Source organism: Lutra lutra, chromosome 1 (genome assembly GCF_902655055.1).
Source record: "Lutra lutra chromosome 1, mLutLut1.2, whole genome shotgun sequence".
NCBI classification, from domain to species: Eukaryota; Metazoa; Chordata; class Mammalia; order Carnivora; family Mustelidae; genus Lutra; species Lutra lutra.
The window spans coordinates 219,810,071-219,826,690 of record NC_062278.1 but is presented as its reverse complement, the minus strand read 5'-3'; positions in this window follow the sequence as shown (position 1 = coordinate 219,826,690).

Here is a 16,620-nt window from a genome sequence, read left to right as displayed (position 1 = left end):
GAAGCTGATTCAGGTGGAAACTGCATCATTGTGTCCCTCCTCCCCCTCCCTCCCTCCTTTCTCCCGCCGGGTGCCTGGAATGAAGGCACGATGGCTGGGGCTCTGGCAGCCACTTTGGGTTCTGCAATGACTCTGAGAAGGATGGAGAGAGAAGAAAGAAGCCTGGGACCATGATGGCCACAGATGTGCTAACCAGCCCAGAGTTGCTCCCCTTCAGATACCCCGTTTATCTTGTTTGAACTGCTAGCACTTCTGCGTTTGTGATCTACCCTGGCCTGAACTCACCAGAAGGAGACGCAGGATTTGTGGACAAGTAGTTAGCGTCGGGGGAGATCCCACGAAGCCCTGGGAGCAGGTGGAGAATTGAGATGGGAAAGGAAGGGAGTCAATACACAGTGTGTTCACGCGTGACACGCGTGGGTTAACCGGGCTCCGTCCCACCCGAGCCCCTGGAGACCATATAGTGTACAACCTGAGTGGTCCACCAGAAGAGCGTCCTTGCGAGTGAGGGGTGAGTGAGGGCTGAGTGAGAGGTGAGCTTTGGGTGGGACCAGCCTATCCCCAGCGGCCCCCGCTCACCCTGCACTGGGCTGAGTTTGCTCCTGCAGCCGGTGCAGACCCCAGGAGCAGAGTCGGAGATTTCCAATTGGCGGCCTTTGATGTGCTGAGAGGAGAGCGAGGGTGAGGTTGGGCTGTGATTCGTATCCGCGGACCTCACTGTCCCTGAAGCATCTGCGTGGGCTCCCCATTGCTCTTAGGACAGACTCCTGAGCGAGGGTCTACAAGCCCCGCATCCCAGGCTGCCGACTCTTGAACCTTGTTCCACGTGAGGCTCCCCATCCCCAAATCTCTGAAATGCCCTCAGGCCCTTGAAAAGACCTTGCAGGCCTTTCCCCAGGCTGCTCCCTGGAGCACTTGTCACCCCTCCTCCTGGCCCCAGCTTCTATTCATCCTTTGGGTCTTCCCTTACGTGACACCTCCTCCAGGGAGGCCACCATCTAGCTTGAGCTCCCTGCTGCAGGCTTCCATACTTCTTGGGCTTGCCTTTGGAGAAATTCTCAGTCATATTATATGATGACTCGTAGACGATTTAGGGGTTTTTCTCCTCTGCCCGCTCCCCCAAAGGTACCCAGTCTAGGACATGGTATACAGTAGGTGCTCAATATCTACCAGGAAACTCAGGTCTGTCGAAGGAAGGAAGTGTGGCCCGGATCACACATCCGAGCCTCCTGGCATCCTTTCCTGCTGCCTCCCAGTCCCCCTGGGGGCCCCTTGGCCCTTTACTCCAGAACTCTTGTAATTGAAAGCAAATGTTCCCTCCAGAAGTTTACCGTATCTGTGTTCATCTTCTGTGTGGGCTAATTTTATTAAAGTTCCCCAAAGAGAGAATTGTAAATTCATTAGCGTGCATCTTGGACCAGACCCTCCTGTACGCCGGGTAAAAAAAGATTAGAAGTCAGCTGGGCCCAGTGATAATGAAACAGAAGATGCTCAAACATAATTCTTAATTAAACTGTAATGAGATAAGAAGTTGTCGCTGGCTTGTGGGCCTGGGCTGGGTCGTCCTCGTTCTCAGCCTAACGCTGTGATTTATGATTCTCTTCCCTCACTGATGTAATTAGTTTTTCTCCCCTCTTAAAAAAAAAAAAAACCTAAACATTGAGATCATATATATTTATATAATAAAAACAAACCCTGGGCCAGGCTGGGCTTGCTTTTACCCTATCGGAATATTAACTTCCACTGAGCAAAAATGAACGCAGGAGAGGAGGAGGGAGGAGGGGCTCCAGATGTGAAAACTGGGTACAGTAGTACACCCAGTAGTTCCAACCAGGGGAGCCCTCACATCTCCAAATCAGGGTCACCGAGGGCCCTGTCTGTCCACCGAGGCTCAGAGCTGCCCTGTGTGAGGTGAGGGTCACCTTGTAGCGGGTCCTAGAGCCGCAGGCAGAGCTGTCTGGTCGGGGGTCCGCCTCCCCATCACTGAGCTCTGGGATCGGGGCTGGGGGACTTGGAAATCCCAGGATAATTTGGGAGCCCGGTGACAGAACCTCTTGTAGCCGTCTTGGAGGGGTTGGACTTCTGTGGCAGGATATGGACATGGGGGGTGTTTACAGAACAGAAATGATGGGACAGTTAGGGCTGTCTCCCTCCCCTCGTGTTATTTGTTCCAAAGTGCTGGGAGAGGATGACGCAGCCTAAACCCGTGATCACAGCTTGGCATGGTGTAGTGAGAGGGCATTGTGACACCCTCCACCCCGCCGCCAAAACCACATGCAACGAGGACCTCTGTGACCCAGAGCCAGGTCTGATTAAGCATGGGGGGCATGGGGCCATGGCAGAGGGTGGTCTGCTGCAGGATTTATGGCCGGCCGTTTGAAGAGGACAGCGTGTGGGGTGTCTGTGTCCCCAGCCAGGACATCTCATCAGCCCGGAGTCCGGGGCCTCGCGCCCAGTTCTACACCCTGCTACGGTCATGGGCATCATCAAAACCACGAGCATTCGCCAAGCCCTTTTTATGCACCTGACGCCGGGGTCAACAAGTGTATCGGACAGTTATTACCGCATAATGAATAGTACCCAAATGTCACAGCTCGAGGATAGAGCACTTATGGTAGGGGGTCTGCAGGCCAGGCTGCTTGGGGCGGGGGGGGGGTCCCCTGCTGGAGGGTCTTGCAGGCTGTAATGAGGTGTGGGTCTGGGGCTGAGGAAAAGAACCTGCTTCCACCCTCACAACCACGGCTGTGGGACAGAGGGCGTCAGCGCCTTGCTGGCGGGTGGCGGCGGCCACGCTCTGTTCCTTGCCCTGTGACAATGCCATGTGGCAGTTTGTTTTATCAGAGCAGGTGAGCAGAAGGCCACAGAGTGGGAGCAAGATGGACGTCCCAGATGCTCACGACCTTATCTCGGCCATGACATCTCATCACTTTTGCCTTATTCTGTTTGTGCAAAGTGAGTCGGGGGACCTGCCCCCCACATAGAGGATCAGGCGGTGGAGGTCCTCGGCGGCCGTGTCAGAGGCCACCTAGCTGTGCTGTGTGTGTCTTCTGTGCCCAGATCATTCACTGCTGCACCGGTACGCCGGACAAAGCTCCTGGCACGCACTAGGCGCTCCGTTAACAAATGATTGTCGATTCGGTGACATTGGTGAGGCTTCTGGATTCCTTCCTTCATTCTTCTGCCTGTCCAACGAGTATGGACCCAGCGACTCCTAGATGCCAGGTCTGGGGGCTGACGCCTGGCGGTTCTCACCAGACCCCTGCCCTGGGGGACCTCACAGTCTGGGGGGGGGGAGTAGTGTTCGACGAAGACCCACACGTGGAAATCCTGCTGGTGGGATCAATGCTGAGATGTCTGGGCTCTGGGAGGATGTCTGGGGGGTGGACCTGGTCTGCAGGGCCCGTGAAGGCTTCTGGAGGAAGCTTGAGCTGAGGTCTGAATGGCGAGGGGGAGACACAGGAGTGGCCTGGGGCGGGGGGAAGGCTCTAGGCAGAGGGAACGGGCTGGGCAGCTCTGTGAGGTGGGACAGCTAGAGTGGGTGGCGGCGGTTGGGCGTGTAGAGTCGGCCTTGGGAGGCCCTGAAGGTTTAAAGAGAAGTTTTCACTGAGGGAAGTTACATCGCATAAACCCAACACATGAAAGTTTATAACTCGGTGGTTTTCAGGAGACCCAGAGCTGTGCAAGCGTCACCACCCTCTTGTTCCAGAACATTCCATCACCCCAAGAAAAACCCCGGCCCCATCAGCCATCACCCCGGCCCTCACGAGCCCCCTTCCCATCCGTGGAGGGGCCTGTTCTGGGCGTGTCACATGCACAGACTCACACCCCGTGTGGCCTCCTGTGTCCGGTTCCCTCCCTGGGCGTCATGGGCTCGGCGTCCGTTCCCGGGGCCCCGTGCCAGGTGCCTCGCTCTTCTTGTGGCCGCGTGCTGGTCCAGCGTGTGGACGGGCCGCCTTATTTTATCCATTAGGCCTTGATGGGTGTTTGGGTTTTCTGCATTTCGGCTCTCAGAATCACGCTGTTGTGAACATCGGTGGACAAGAGAATGCAAATGTGTTTGACGGTCAAGTGATTGTGCAAACACGTTTGCCTTCTCTTGGGTGGACCCCAGGGTGCCGAGTCACTGGGTCACACGCTGGTCCTGACGTCTGGGGACATCCCTCGCTGCCGCACGGGTGGCTGCGTCTAGCCAGCCTGCTGTAGGAGGTGTGGGGTCGCTCACCGGGGCTCTCGGGGTAAGAATCCTGCAGAGACCCTGCTGGACCCTTGTAGGAAGTCACCGGGGACGGAGCTCCCAGCAGCTTGGTAAAGCCAGGGGCTCCGGGCTCAGCCGCTCTCCCATGCCACGTCCCCCTTTCCCCCGCGTGAGGGCACCTGGGGGGTGGAAGGGAGGGGGTTAAGCCCATCCAGTCATCCCAGAACTGGGCACCAATTGCACAGGGCCCCAAGACTGGAGGAAGGTTAGCTATTCAAGACGTCCACCCAGCCGAGCCCCTTTCCAAAAGGGCCAGAGCAAGAAGAGGCCGGAAACAAAGCCTGGAGACGCGGGGGACCTCCTGCCTTCCTTTGTAGAGTCCAGCCCACTCTCCGGTCTGGGGGGCTGCCGGGGGGGGGGGGGGGGGGGGGGGGGGGGGGGCCTGCGCGGGCAGCCTCGCCTGAAGCTGTCTGGCTGCAGCCGCCCATTGTTTGCCCTCATTGAAATGCAAAGAGAAAATTAGAATTCGCCTGCTTCCTTTCCCCTTTCTTCTGGATTTTAATGAATTCAGCAGTTACAGGCTGAGCTGGGGAAAAAAAAACCCTGGCTTTTGAGGTTCTCTCTCTCTCTCTTTTTTTTTTTTTTTGTTAAAAGAACAATTTTCATGTCAAGCCTGATCCTCACCGTTCGTTCATCGTCATTCAGCAGGACGGCCCCTGGGCGTTCCACGGGCTGGGCACCCCTTGGCTGATTCCCGGCCAGAGACTCTCCGGCTCTCCCTCAGCTCGCCTCATTCTGATTCACAATCAGATGCTATAGAGTCACAACTGGTGTCGCCTGTGTCCATGACAGACCATCATGAGAGTAAATATCTAGGAGAATATATTTGCAAAAGACACTTTGATACAGGATGGCCCCTTCCCCCCCCCCCACAAGTGCAAATAACTCTTTAAACTTAACCATAAGCTCCCACCAGACTCAAAACTGCGAAGGTAGGAGATTTTCCTCTAAGCCGGGGACAAAGACAACGATGCCCACTCTTGTGTCTGCATTCGACGTCATCCTGGAAGCCCGCGCCAGAGTCGTCAGGCCGGAAAAGGAGAGAAAAGGCATCTGATTGGGACAAGAAGCCAAATTGTCTGTTTGTAGACGGCAGGATCATGCCTACAGGACACCCACAAGCCCACTAGGAACTTGCTAGAACACAGATGGATTCAGTAAAGTTGCAGCACACGAAGTCTGTATGCGCAGACCGGGTGCATTTCTGTCACCAACTGAACTGCTCCCAGAAAGGGGTTAACAGACATCCCATGACGATAGCATTAGAAAGAATAAAATACTTAGGAATCCGTGTTACCGAGGGGGTGAAAACCGTGTGCCCTGAAAATTATATAAGGCACAGATCAAAGACACAAACAAATGGAAAGATATTCCCCATCCCCGTGGATTGGAAGAACTAACATTGTTGCAATGTCCATAGTCCCCAGAGTCATCTGTAGATTCAGTGTAATCGTCACAAAAATTCCAGTGGTGTGTTTTTGGTAGAGATAGAACAATTCTAAAATCCACATGGAACCACTCAAGTCCCTGAATAGCAACAAAAAAGTCTTGAGGGAGAAGAGCAAAGCTGGAGGCATCACCCGTCCCTGATCTCAAACGGTCCCGCAGAGCTGTAGTCCTCAAAACAGTATGGTACCGGCGGAAACGCAGACACACAGGTCGGCGGATCAGGAGAGAGAGCCCAGAAGCAGACCCACGCTTCTACGATCGACTGGTCTTCGACAAGAGCGCCGAGAACACAGAGCGGGAAGGGAAGTCTCTTCAGTCAACGGTCTTGGGGGAACGGAACAGCCACGTGCAGGACAGGGAAATCAGACCCTTATCTCACCCCATACGCGAAAATCTACTCAAAATGCATCGAAGGTGTAAATGTGAGAACCGAAATTGTAAGATGCTAGAAGAAAACAGGAGAACACCTTTGTGACGTTGATCCGGGTGGTGGTTTTTTCAACACGACGTCGAAAGGAAAAATGGGCAAGTAGGATTTCACCAAACTTTTAAAAAGCTTCCGCACAGGAAAGGAAGCCATCAACAGAGTGGGGTGACCACCTAGCGGAGGGGAGAAGATGTTTGCAACCACTACCTCTGATAAGGGGTTCCTCTCCAAAATGTAGAAGGAATGCAAACGACTCAGTAACAAAAAACCCAAGTAACCTAATTTTAAAATTGAGTAAAGGATCCGAATAAACATTTCTCGGAAGAAGATACACAGGTGACCAACAGACACATGAAAAGATGTCCAGGGGCGCCCGGGGGCTCAGTCAGCTGAGCGTCTGCCTTCGGCTCAGGTCATGATCTCAGGGGGTCCTGGGATCGAGTCCCGCATCAGGCTCCCTGCTCTGCGGGAAGCCTGCTTCTCCCTCACCCCTTGGGTTCCCTCTCTCGCTGTGTCTCTCTCTGTCAAATAAATAAATAAAATCTTAAAAAAAAAAAGATGTCCAATGTCATTCTTCATCAGAGAAATGCAAATCAAACCTACCTGAGGTCTCGCCTCACACCTGTCAGAGCAGCTAAAATCAACAATGCAAGGAAAAACAGATGTTGGCGAGGCTGCGGAGAGCAGGGAACCCTGCAATGTCGGTGGGAGTGGAGATTGGTACAGCCGCTGCGGAAAACAGTACGGAGCATCCTCAAAAAATTTAAAAATACAACTACCTATGATCCAGCAGTCCCACTTCTGGGTACATACCTGAAGGAAAGGAAATCATGATCTCAAAGAAGTATCTGTGCTCCCATGTTTCCTGCAGCGTGATTCACAATAACCAAGCTATGGAAACACGCTACGCGTCCACTGATGGAGGTGTGGATAAAGACGGGATATACACATGCAATGGGATATTATTTAGCCTTGAAAAAGAGGGAGGGGTGCCTGGGTGGCTCAGTGGGTTAAAGCTTCTGCCTTCAGCTCAGGGCATCATTCCCAGGGTCCTGGGATTGAAGCCCTGCCTCAGGCTTTCTGCTCAGCAGGGAGCCTGCCTACCCCCTCCCCACTGCCTCTCTGCCTACTTGTGATCTCTGTCAAATAAATCTTAAAAAGAAAAAAGATAAAGAGGGAAATCCTGTCATCTAGGATAACAGGGATGAACCTGGAAGACATTATGCTCCATGAATTAAGCCAGTCACAGAAAGAACAAAACTGTATGGTACTCACTTCTCTGTGGAATCCACAAAAAGTCAAATTCCTAAAAGCAGAGAGTAGAATGGTGGTTGCTAGGGCTTTGGCGGGAAGCAGGGGTGACATGGAGGAGACACTGGGGAAAAGATTTAAGCCTTTAGTCACCTGGGATGAGTATGTTCTGGAGATCTAGCATATGGCAACGAGAGAATTGTGGATACTGTTGTAGAGTTGGAATTTGCTGGAGAGTAGATCATAAGCATAATCACACACACGAAAGGCAATTATGTGAGGCACTGGGTACATTCATTGCCCTGATTGTGGTGATCATTTCACAGTGTAACCTCTATCAAAACAAGCATGTTGTTTCCCTTAATTAGATACTATCTTTATCTGTCACTGATCTCTCAATGAAACTGTGGGGGACAGAACAATAAGAAAACAACCAACCCAATTTAGAAATGGGCAAAAACCCTGAACAGACACCCCACCAGAGAAGATCCACAGAGGTCAGATAAGCACATGAAAAGATGCTCCACATTTCCACAGGGAAATGCAGTGGGGGGGTCTCAGTGAGACACCACCACACACCTATGAGAATGGCCGAAGTCCCAAACACTGACAACAGCCAGCTCCGGTGAGGGTGTGCAGCAAAGAGAACTTTCGTCTGTTGCTGTTGGGGATGCAAAATGGTCCAGCTGCTCCGGGAGGTGAGTGGAGTCTTACAAAACTAAACCTATTCTTACCATATGATCCAGCAATGGCACCCCTCGGTATTTACCCAAAAGAGTTGAAAATTTATGTCCACATAAAACCTGCACCCAGAGGGTTACCAGCTTCATTCATGCTCGCCAAAATCAGGAAGTCATTGAGACGTCCTTCAGTTGGTGACTGGGTAAATGAGCTGTGGGGCATGTAGACCAAGGGGGATTATAAAGCTGTGAAAAGAAAGGAACCCTAAATGCATATGACCAAGTGAAAAAGCCAAGGTGAAGAGCACATGGAGGGTAGGATTCCCACGAGGACGTTCTGGAGAAGGTAAAACCGTACAGACGGTATTAGAGAAAGCATCAGTGGTTGCCACAGGTTCGGGGGAGGGAGGGAGGAACAGGAGGAGCACCAGGGATTTTTAGGGCAGTGGAACTACTCTGTGGTACCACAGTGAGGATACGGATCATTGTGTGCTTCATGTACAGCATCCAGAGGGACCCCTAATACGATCTCAGGACTCTGGGGGAGGCTTCGTCCATGTGGGTCCATTGACTGTAACAAATGCACTGCTCTGGAGGGGGTTGGTGCCGATGATGGGGGAGGCTGTGCCTGTTGGGAGGGAGGGCAGGAGATTTATGGGAAATCTTTGCTTTCTGCTCAATTTTGTTGTGAACCTTAAACGGCTCTGAAAATGATAGTTTTTTAATTTAAAGAATAAATAATTACGTTCATAAAAATTTGCCTACCCAAGGACTTGAACCCCAGAACTGATGTTATCCTTTGAAATGAAAGAAGAAGAGGGGTGCCTCGGTGGCTCCATCAGTGAAGCCTCTGCCTTCAGCTCAGGTCCTGATCCCAGGGTCCCGGGATTGAGCCCCATATGGGGCTCCCTGCTCAGCGGGAAGCCTGCTCTCCCTCTGCTTGTGCTCACTCATTCTCTCTGACAAATAAGTAAAATCTTTACAAAAGAAAAATAAAACAAGAGAAGATGACAAGGACCCAGCAGTTCCGCTCCTGGTGTTGGCCCCAAGACTGGCTCCGCATCACTGCGCCATGATACCATCTTGCAGAATGTAGTTTTCTGAGCCTTTGTACAAGAATGTCTTCAGCAGCTTGGGTCCAAAACTAGATGCAAACCCACATGCTCGTCGACAGCTGGAGAAATGTCCCTGCCACAGAATATGGTGGAGCAGTGGGAAAGGGGGCATTACATAAAGGGAGTGGCATGCAGTGCCACGCGGCGATGTCCTCGTCCTATCATGGAGTGAAAGAGGCCAGACCCCGAAGAGAACAGACCACGTGATTTCTTTCTAGAAAGCTTGAGAATGGGCAGGACTGATTGACGGTGATAGAAATCAGAACAGCGGTTGTCCCTGAGGTGGAGACCCCCCTGGGATTCTCTCTCTCTCACTGTGGCGGGTGCGGGGGTCTGCTGTACTGGAACCCGGGGACTACACAGCTTATAAATAACAGACATATATTTCCCACAGTTCTGGAGGCTGGAAGTCCAAAATCTGGATGCTGGCAGGTTCATGGTTGGTGGGAACCTACCACCTAGTTCATAGCCAGGTCCTTCTTGCTGTGTCCTCATGTATCATCGGAAGGACACAAGACTTTATTTTAAGGGGCGCCTGGGTGGCTCAGTGGGTTAAGCCGCTGCCTTCGGCTTGGGTCATGATCTCAGGGTCCTGGGATCGAGCCCCGCATCGGGCTCTCTGCTCAGCAAGAAGCCTGCTTCCCTCTCTCTCTCTCTGCCTGCCTCTCCGTCTACTTGTGATCTCTCTCTGTCAAATAAATAAATAAAATCTTTTAAAAAAAAAAAAAAAAAAAAAAAAAGACTTTATTTTAAGACTTTATTTGTCAGAGAGAACACAAGCATGGGGAGGGCAGAGGGAGAGGGGGAAGCAGGCTCCCTGCTAAGCAGAGAGCCCAATGCAGGACTTGATCCCAGCACCCTGGGATCATGACCTGAGTTGAAGTCAGGCACCTCACCCACTGAGCCACCTATGTGTCCCTCCCCGGGGTATCCTATAAGGGCCCAAATTTTGTTTACATGGGCTCCACCTCACGCCTAGTTAACTCCCCCAAAGGCCATACCTCCTATACCATCTCTCTGAGGGGCAGGATTTCAACATAGAATTTGCCAGGTGAGGGGGGACACCGTTCAGCCCATAACACCCAGTTTAACTCCACAGAGAAGCAGAAGGAAGATCAGGCAGGGGAAGGCGTTCCTGGGTGGGTGGGGAGCACCCAGCTTGCCGTGGTCCCTCCCTGCGGCAGGCACTGACTCTGGCTGGAGGGAGGGGTGTGGGAAGGCCGGCAGCCCGTGGGGCTGTGCAGGAGGTGGCTGGGACCGCAGGAGTCACCCAGGCGTAGCTGGAAGCCCCCCTTCTCCTCCAGTATTGGCATCCAGGGCCCCCAACCCCATCTGAGCTTGTGGACACAAACGCTGACCTTCAGAGGGGAATGGCCCCCCACAGTAAAAGTGAATGGGCCAGGGGGGCCGGTGACTTTATGTCTGTCCGCACAGTCCCCTGCAGCTGTGGTGTCTTGCTCACCTCTGCACGGCTGAGCCTTCCGCCCTCCACCTCCACAAAGACATTAAAACCTGCTCACCGCATCCCTGGGGAGCCTTTCCAACCCCCTCCTGCCTACTTCCCAGCTTGCATTCTCCGTGGCAAAATAGCATAGAAATTTAATTTGTGGGTCTGTTTCCTTGGCACTTGGCACCAGACCCCATGGAGGCAGGGGCGGGTGGTGGTCGTGCATCTTGTACACTCTTGAATATCCAACGCCCGACACGAGGTTTATTTGATATCATGAACACTCTCATGCCAGAATGTCCAGGTTCAAATCCTGCCTCTTCTATTTTCTGGCTGTGCGTTCTTGGGCAAGCTACTTAACCTCTCTGTGACTCTGTTTTCTCATCTGCACAATGTGGATGATGACGGTACCTTACCGCAGCAGTCTGAAATATTATAATTATCACTCAAATGGTAGTTATTTTTTTTGTGATAGTGATGGGACCCCAAGAGGAGACAACATCGTTAGCAAAATTTTGCAGTGTCTTCGGTCTCCTGGGCTGCTGTGAAGTCTTTAATAGGTGATAATGGTTAGAAGGGCTTTCCTTCACTTTTTGAATTCATTTTTAGTCACATAATCACCATTTTTAGTCACATTTCACCAATCAGAAATCTTGGAGCACCTGGGTGGCTCAGTCAATGAAGACTCTGACTCGATTTCTGCTCAGGTCATGATCTCGGGGTCATGAAATTGAGCCCCAGATTAGTCTCCACGCTGGGCATGGAGCCTGCTTGAGATTCTCTCTCTCTCCCTCTCCCCCTCCCTATCAATAACTAACTAACTAACTAAGCAGAAGTCTTACTACAAAAAGCAAAGTACTGGTCCCCCCATCTTTCATCCTGGCCGCATCCTTGCCCTCTGCTCTGGTCTGTGTTGCAAACTTCCCACGGGAAGCCCCAAAGACTCCATAATGTTGCGGGTCAGTCGTCTGGACCACACAGGCGGGGGCTCGTTTCCATGGCCTGATGTTTGGTCCACATCTAACAGGTCAGGGTTGCAGACCAGGGCGCCCACATGGGGCCTCTCCATGTGGGTGGGACTTCATAACCACATGGGGGGAACCCAGGGGACCGTGTCCTGAGAAGGAGCTTCCAAGTGAACGTCTCCAAGAATCAGGTGGAACCTCATGGCGTTTTAGGACCCCGCCCTGGGGACTCCTCAGCCCCACATCCCCTGAATCCCACAGGTCCAGCTGCCATGAGCCCACCCAGAGTTGAGGGAGGGGACGTGGACTCTGCCTTCCAGCAGGAGGCCTGTCAGGGAGCATGTGGTCCTGTGTGGAAAGGGCCACACCTCACCAGGGACATGCGTCCGTGTGTCCTGTCACTGCCCCATCATGCTGTCCCATGAATTTACAATCATGGACAAGTCCTCAAGAAAAGATCTCGTGTCTTGTGTTCTTTTCCACGTGGATGCATTTGTAATCCTTACTATTTTCTTTTTCCTTCTTGTGTTAAAATACACATAACGCAGAACATCCGTTGTGACCACTGTGAAGGTGCAGCTCAGTTGCATCAAGTGTGGTCACTTTATTGTGTGACACCCCACCCCCGTCGTCCACGTCCAGAACCCTGTTCTTCTCATAGATCTGAGCACCTGTGCCTCCTAACACTGAGGCCCCATGCCCCCCTCCACCCGGGCCCCAGCGCCCATCCCTACTGCCCCGGGTCTTTGGTATTTACAATGTCTCATTGGCTATTGCTGTTGTTACAAATAGCGGACTCTAAAAAAATGACCCTGACATTTGTTTATTTATTTATTTTTAAAATTAAAAAGATTTATTCATCGGGGGTGGTGAGGTAGGGTGGTGGGGAGGGGCAGCTGGGGAGTGAGAATCCCAAGCAGACTCCCCACTGAGCGTGGACCCCAACACAGGGCTCACTCCCACAGCCCTGAGATCACAACTCAAGCTGAAACCAAGAGTTGGACCCACGAATGGCTATGCCACCCAGGCGTCCCGATCCTAACTTTTAAACCCACACTGATACTGTCGGTTCATCTACAACAAAGGGGACAAAACCTATAGTGGGGCAAGACTGCCTCTTTAACTAATGGGGTTGGGCAAACTGGACCACTTTCCTACACCATACATGAAAATGAACTCAAAGTGGGCTAGAGGCTTGAAAGTAAGACAAGAAACCATCAAAGTCCTCAAAGAAAAGGTAGGCGTTGAGCTCTCTGACATCAATCTTAGCCTTATTCTTCTGGATCTGTCTCCTTAGGCAAGGGCCACAACAGCAAAAACAAATGAGACTCCATTACACTAAAAGGCTTCTGCACAGCAAAGGAAAGCACGAATGAAACAAAAAGGCAGCCTAGCGCATGGGAGAAGATACTTGTAAGTAGTATATCCGATGAGGGGTTGATACCCAAGCTATATAAAGAACTCCTACAACTTAACAACAACAACAACAACAACAATAACCAAACGACTGGATTAAAAACTGGGCAGAAGATCTGAACAGATGTTTTTCCAAAGAAGACATCCAGATGGCCAGCAGACCCGTGAAAAGATGCTCAGCGTCCCTCACCATCGGGGACAGGCAAACCAAAACCACAGTGAGATACCACCTCACACCTGTCGGAACAGCTAGAATCAAAATCGCAAGAAACAGCAAGTGTTGGTGAGCGTGTGGAGAAAGGGGAGCGTCATGCGTGTTGGTGGGGATGTAAATTGGTGCAGCCTCCATAGAAAATAGTATGGGGGTTCCTAGAAAATTAAGAATGGAACCACCATGTGACCCAGCAATCCCACTTCTCTGTGTTTGAGAAACACAAACTCTAAGTTGACAAGAGACACACGCCCCTGCGTTCACGGCAGCGTTATTGACAAAAGCCAAGATACGGGAGCGACCGAAATGGTCCAGCGATGAGGAATGGCTATTACTCAGCCCTAAAAGCGAATGAAGTCTTGCCATTTGTGACAACGTGGATGGACCTAGAGGGTATTATGCTAAGTGAAATAAGTCAGAGAAAGACAAATGCTATATGATGTCACTTATATGAGGGCTCTAAAAAAACAAAAGAGAAATAGACTCATGGAGAAAAAGCTGTTGATTGCCAGAGGGGAGAGGGGTTGTGGGGGGCGATGGGTGAAATAGGTGAAGGAGATTAAGAGGTCCAGAGTTCCAGTTATACAAGAACTAAGTCACGGGATAGAGAATGCCATCAATAATACCGTAATAACTTTATATGGTGGGGGCACCCGGGTGGTTCAGTTGGTTGAACATCCGACTCTTGACTTGGGCTGAGATCGTGATCTCGGGGTCCTGGGATCAAGCCCTGCATCGGGCTCTCTGCTCAGTGTAGCATCTGCTTGTTCCTCTCCCTCCCCCTCTGCTCCTCCATTCGCTCACACTCTCTCTCTCTCTCAAATAAATAAACAAAATTTAAAAATGTCTTTCTATGGTGATAGATGTTAATTGGACCTATCATGGTGACTATTAAAAACATCGAATCACTATCATGTATATTGGAAGCAAACTTAATATTGTATGTGAATTATAATTCAGTGAAAATTATAACTGTTTAGTTCGAAATGGTTTTATACCCACAAAGAAATTGCTAGAATAGTAGAGAATTCCTCTGTGTTCCTCACTCAGCCTCTCCTAATGTTAGCATCTTACATAAACCCAGAACCTCGACTGAAACCAGGAAATTAACATCGACACAATGCCAGTAACTCATCTACAGACTTTATTCAAATTTAAGCAGTTTTGTCTCTCATGTCCTTTGTCTGGTCTGGAATTCAATCCAGAACCCCAAGTTGCATTTTGTCATGATGCTCCCTTGGCCTCTGGTTTGTGACAGATCTTCATTCTTTGGTCTTTCATAGTCTCAACACTCTACAGGGTACTGGTTGGTTTAACTTGAGTCTGCCTGGTGATTACTCATGATTTGATTGAGAAGGTGCCTTGGGCAGCAAGAATACCACGGAAACAATACCGTGTCCTCAGTGCGGTGTATCAGGAGGCATGTGATGTAGGAATATCTCATCGTTGGGGAGGCGTTGACTTCGGTCACTTGGTTAAAGTCTTGTTGGCCAGGCGTCCTCACTGTGAAGTTCTTTCTTTTCCCTTGTAATTAAAAAGCATCTTGTGTGTAGATACTTTGAGACTCTGCAAATATCCTGTTTTACAACCATTTTTTTTTCACCCACTAACTTTATTATTGTTATTGTCATCATTATCCTCCCTTGCTTCCTTCTTTTCTGAAGCTTCTATCTCATAGCTAACTTTACACCGGGTAATACTTGGGCACAGCACAGTGATACAAAACAATGACTTAAAAAAAAAAAAATCCCTTCTTTCAAACAAGTACTAGAAACCACTGAGAGAGAACGCTAACTGGCTATGCAAAAAGGGTAGAGAAGAACCAGTGAATTCTGCCTGACTTTGCAGAGAGAGTCAGGCTCAAAAGCCACGTGTGGGAGCTGGGGGGATCTCTCTTTTATTTTTGTATTATTCTTATTATTTTTAAAAGATTTTATTTATTTTCATTTTATATTTTTAAATAGTATTATGCTTTTTTTAAAAAAAGATTTAAAAAAAATTTATTTATTTGACAGAGAGAGCACAAGTAGGCAGAGAGGCAGGCAGATGGGGTGGGGGGGAGGCAGGCTCCCCGGTTGAACAGAGAGCCCAATGCAGGGCTCGATCCCAGGATCCTGAGACCAGGACTTGAGCCGAAGGCAGAGGCTTAACCCACTGAGCCACCCAGGACCCCCAAAGATTTTATTTATTTGAGAAAGAGGGAGGGAGCCAGAGCACGAGCTAGGGGAGAGAGAAGGAGGCTCTTCACTGAGCAGGGAGCCCAATGATGTGGGGCTTGATCCCAAGACCCTGAGATCATGACCTGAGCTGAAGGCAGAGGCTTAACTGACTGAAACACCCACACGCCCCTGGGCCTTTCTTTTGCATGGAAAATTACTTTCTTCTGGCCTGTGGGCAAATGGTCACAAAGGTCTAAATATGAGCATGCTGAGCAGCTGATAAGAAAATGGATCAAAGGGCACCTACGTGGCTCAGTGGGTTAAACGTCTGCCTTCAGCTCAGGCCATGATCCTGGGGTCCTGGGATTGAGCCCCACATAGGGCTCTCTGCTCAGCAGGGAGCCTGCTTCCTCCCATATCTCTGCCTGCATCTCTGCTTACTCTCTCTCTCTGTCAAATAAATAAAATCTTAAAAAAAAAAAAAAAAAAGAAATTGGATCAGAGCTATCCATGGCTGGAATGTTCTTGGTTGAGCACCATCAGCTTTAGAAATAGGCCAGTGACTTTTTATGGTGGCTTCATAATTGGTATTTTGCTGGGTTTCCTTATTATTTCTAATACAATTTAAGATGATTTGTTGGTGTTGTCTAGGTAGGCAGTCGTATCTTTGGCCATATTCAAAGCTTTGTCTTTGTCTTTTTCACACATGTACCTCATTTCTTGTTCTTGCCTTATTGCATTGGATGGTGTCTCTAGTATTACATGAAACAGTTATGATAATAGATATTCCTTGTCTCATTTCTGAATACAATGGACATGTATGTAAATTAGGGATTGACATGTGTGTAAATCATGGCCTGGGGGCCAAAGCCAAGCCCCCGTCCATTTTTCTAAATCATATTTTATTGGAACACAGCCATGCCCATTTGTTTTATCTGGAACTGCTTCAGTGACATAGCAGCCCAGCTGATTGGATGCACCCAGGCCTTCTAGTCTGCCAAGGCTGAAATATTTATAAGTGGTTCTTTATGAACGTACTTTGCCAACTCTCCTTCTAAAATTTCAACATTACCAAGGAATAAAGTTAAAGAAGTTGTTTATTTTTTTTTAGCTTTTTTTTTTTTAAGATTTTATTTATTTATTTGACAGAGAGAGATCACAAGCAGGCAGAGAGGCAGGCAGAGAGAGAGGAGGAAGCAGGCTCCCCGCTGAGCAGAGAGCCCGATGCGGGGCTCGATCCCAGGA